At 37.1% G+C, this 4,437-nt stretch overlaps 1 long non-coding RNA gene and 1 pseudogene across 1 annotated transcript; both read left to right on the top strand.

The window, feature by feature from the left end:
* On the top strand, positions 1-2,131 carry LOC110777147 (uncharacterized). Its single transcript, XR_008921085.1, has 4 exons — positions 1-23; positions 120-236; positions 902-1,009; positions 1,993-2,131. It is a non-coding gene; the product is annotated as an uncharacterized lncRNA (long non-coding RNA).
* Positions 2,132-3,088: 957 nt separating this feature from the next.
* On the top strand, positions 3,089-4,166 carry LOC110777146 (elongation factor 1-delta-like; annotated as a pseudogene).
* The last annotated feature ends 271 nt before the right edge of the window (positions 4,167-4,437 follow it).

Genomic DNA, 4,437 nt, shown 5'->3' with positions numbered 1-4,437 from the left:
AGGAGCTTGGAGATCTTGTGAAGGTATACTTACTTTTTTTGTCCTTTAGTTCGTCATCTGATGTCTATTTATTCCCAAGTCCTGTGCCTTTCTGATTTCTTATTTTTCTTTATATGCAGACAGCTGATACTGACCTTGCTCTCAAGATATACATCAAAGCTAGAGCGATTCCTAAAGTTGTAGCAGCATTTGTAGAGAGGAGAGAATTTGATAAGATTTTGATATATTCAAAGCAGGTTAGCTAACATTCTTTGTATAAGTAATGTAGAAAATATATCGTGAGTGTTAGTCTTGAGATTCTTTTGGTGCCTTAATCTTTATCCCCAAGGGGAACAAATTAAACTTTATATATCAGTACAATATGGAGTATAGGACACTTTCATTTCTCAGTAAGTTGGTGATATGGAGTTTATTCTTATATATGTGTTTGTCATGTGATGTCTACTTATTTGGTTGAGTGAGTGTTGTTTTCTCCTTTAGAGATTTTAGAATTTTGTTATGCTCATTAGTCAATTTAGTTAAACCAATTATATCGGTGTCCATAGGACCCGCCTTGTTGCGAACACCAATACAGGTTGGACTTGTGAGGGAGAAAAACCACTGGTCTTCTTTGATTTTTGGTTGACCAACAGAGGAGCAATAATTTTGGTCTTGACTTGAAGAAATCGTTTTTAATATTCTTCAAGATATAGAGTTTTTATTTGAAAACCCTAGATCTGATAATCGGATCATCAGCTTGCATAGGAATATTATGGAACCTTCTGGCACTTACTGACTTATTTGTAATTCACCTGAGTATTTGCTTATTTTTTGTACTGCAGGGGTAGTTATGATGTATTTCTAATTTCTGATATAGTACATTATGGTTCATGTGTGCTCATTTGAGTAACCTCTAATATAGGCAAGGTTGAATGAGATAATAACTTCAGGAGCCGACTTCTCACAATAATGGATCACCTGAATATTTGTGGATGGTTAATGGAGCTGGACTTTCTCCTAATGCATCCGGGTATCTACCTAAATTGGTATACATATGATACCCAATCTGATGGACTTATGTTTTCCTATTTCACATCTCTTTCTTAGCTTTATGATAGATATTAAACTGTGTTTTATCGTTCTGTCATTAGAGTTATTAGACTCATTACTATTGATAACAAATGTGCTTTGTTGGAAAAATCTAGGAGTTTCCTGATAATGGTCTTATTCTTTGTAATTTTTTTGTAATTTTCACCTACTGTTTTTTCTTTCTCCCAAGGTTTGTCTGACCGGAGTTCCCACGCCTTTGGAATATCAGCTTTTAAATATTTTTATTTGTTCTAATTGTGTCTAAGTTAAGACATCTAATATTTGACTGCATATATGTGAAAGGATATCAGAGGAATTTATTTTTGGAGTAGTTCTAACTGTATCTAAATTAGGAACATCTAATATTCGACTGTATATATGTGAAATTGTGAAGGGGATACTTGAGGAGATGATTTTGGAAGTATACATGCCAATTTTCTTAATTTCTTCTATGCAACTACTCCTATAAAAGATGAGTAGGATTAAATGATAATGTTATTATGCCTTATATAATTATTTCCTTTTCTTTCAGTAACTCTGATTCTTGGTTGAATGGTACATCAAACTATTTGGTGTATTAACTGAGATATGTTACATTTTACGAATTACATGGTTCACATAAGAATTAAGTGTCTTGTACTTGGCATATGATATAACTCATGGGATCATGGCTTACTGTTTAGGAAACGATAGAATGAAGAAGTTGAACACATGGTCTGGGTCAATGTATGTAATGCAGTGTGGCTATGTTTACTTGATATGTGAAAATTCATTAGTTAATTGCATAATATAAATCCCGTTCTAGGTTGGTTGTGAAGACAATTTTTCATCAACTGCTTGAATCTTTATGTGTATTACTTTTTCATGCATCTGAATCTGATGATAAATTTTTCTTACTCCTTTGGCGGTACCTTGATTGTCTAGGTGGAGTTAACTAAGAAGGTTACCGAACAAGTGAGGCTTCTAGCTAAAGATGAAGATGAAAAACTTGCAGAAACAAGTTCCTACGATGTCTTCCCTCCATATGATCAAGCTAAGGCTCTGGGAAAGACCAATATTGATGTTGATCGGATTGCCGCCGGTTACCTTGTGGCAATGAAGGATTCCTTCTTATGTATGCCCGATGGAGAAAACTGGAAAAAGACTTGTATAATGTACGAAAAGCGTAAGTGTTTGTATCCACAAGTTGGCGAATGAAGTTGGTTTATTAGGTTAAGTTATGAGATTTCAATGAAATCCAGGAAGAAAACTTACAAGGATCCAGAAGTCTAGATTATAGAACTAGAGGTTTAGACATATCCATGTGATATTTTTTCTGAACTTGCCTGTAGGTTCTGACTTGTCCGTTTTTACATGTGAACTTTTTTTGTTTGAAAATGGAAGTTTTTGTTTTATGGAATTACACTGACATCTAATCATCTTGCAGGAGATATGATATTACTCAAATTCCAGATGTATACGACTCATGAAAGTAAGTATTTCAGTTGTAAACCTTGTCACCTGTTAGAAACTTAGAACTATACTTGACTATCAGCTGATATAATTGTTTGTATGGCAATGGATATTACTTTTGCAGCTTTAATTGATTTCCTTGTCAATTTGACATAGAAGGTCTTGTGAGGGTTCTTAATTTGTAAAATTTATCCCCAGTTAAACCATTAATATGGCACTCGTTTTATGCATGTTCAATTTCGAATGGGATGCATCTATATAGCAAACAGAACATGCAAACTGTCAATACATATCTGCATCCCAATCTGATCTATTTCTGGTGTCAAGATGATACTATGTTGATCAGTCGAACCAACTAGGATTTTTATCATGTCACTGCGGATAATTCCTATATCCAACTGTGTGCTTGATTCCTGGTCCTCCTTGTGGATATTGGGTTATACATGACGCCTGCATTGACGCAGCCAGAACATTTAAATAGTGTGCCATGTTCTCTCCTTGTTAAATGATGCTTTGTGCTATTTCACATGCCACCATCAACTGAGATAGTTGGTTCTCCATTTGACAGATATGACCTCTTACACAATGCTCACCTCGTGATCTCAATCTTGAAGACTTGGGTGAACTCTTCAATGTTGGTAAGGTATGTGAAATTGGCCCCAATTTAGCTTCTGTTTAGTTTTGCATTTTGCAATACTCCATGTTCCAGACTATACTAAGTATGATTTCTTCCTCTCAAAACCCTCCAAGAAAAGCAGCATCTTGTTGTTGTAGTCGGAGGCGCCTCACCTCTCTTTCTCTGCTGTTGCTATTCTCGTTTCTGCATCAATGGCTGTCACATTTTACGATCTGAGCTCCGGTGCTGGTTTGAAAAAGCTCGACGACTACCTCCTTAGCAGGAGTTACATCACTGGTTACCAAGCCTCCAAGGATGATCTCACCGTGTATTCTTCCGTCACAAAGAAATCTTTGGATGCGTATGTGAATGTATCCAGGTGGTACAAACACATCGATGCGCTATTGAGGATCTCTGGCGTGTCTGGTGAGGGATCAGGTGTTACAGTTGAGGGTAACGCTCCCGCTTCTGATGTCGCCACTCCCCCTGCTGCTGACTCTAAGGCTTCAGCTGCCTATGAGGAAGATGACGACGATGTTGATCTCTTTGGTGAAGAGACTGAAGAGGAGAAGAAGGCTGCTGAAGAACGTTTTGCAGCTGCAAAGTCATCCATTAAAAAGAAAGAGTCTGGCAAGTCATCAGTCTTGTTGGATGTGAAGCCATGGGATGATGAAACTGACATGAAGAAGCTTGAGGAAGCTGTCAGGAGTGTCGAGAAGGAGGGTTTGCTATGGGGAGCATCCAAACTCGTGCCAGTCGGGTATGGTATCAAGAAAATGACAATCGTGGATGACAATCGTGGATGACTTGGTCTCCGTTGATGATTTGGTCGAGGATCATTTGACAGCTGAGCCGATCAACGAGTATGTGCAGAGTTGTGATATTGTGGCCTTCAACAAGATTTGAGAGGGAATCTAGATTTTATCATGCTACTATGTTGTTTAATGCGTTAGAAAAACTGGCTTTGTGCCCATGTTGAGTTGCTTGTTTCAAGACCATTAAGAAGTAGCAATAATATTGTGTTTTTGTGCGGCCTTGTCTTCCCTTTGTGAAATTTATTTATGCTGCCTACTGTGGCCTGTGCGTAGGTTGTATTATTTTGGTGCGAAGTTGTAATTCACTTGAAATTAGGTTAGGAGAAGAGTTGAAATTAAATCGGACCTTGCGTAAAAAAAAAGTATGATTTATTTTTTCTTATTTTTTATTTTCATTTTTATGGAGATATTTTTTTCCCCGAATTTGTTGTTGTCAATATTCAGCGCGTCTCCTGTGAGACCAGTCACACCATCAACTTGATGGTG

Source organism: Spinacia oleracea, chromosome 5, assembly GCF_020520425.1.
Source record: "Spinacia oleracea cultivar Varoflay chromosome 5, BTI_SOV_V1, whole genome shotgun sequence".
NCBI lineage: Eukaryota > Viridiplantae > Streptophyta > Magnoliopsida > Caryophyllales > Amaranthaceae > Spinacia > Spinacia oleracea.
The sequence above is the reverse complement of the archived record's forward strand: the minus strand, read 5'-3'. Positions and strand labels throughout refer to the sequence as shown.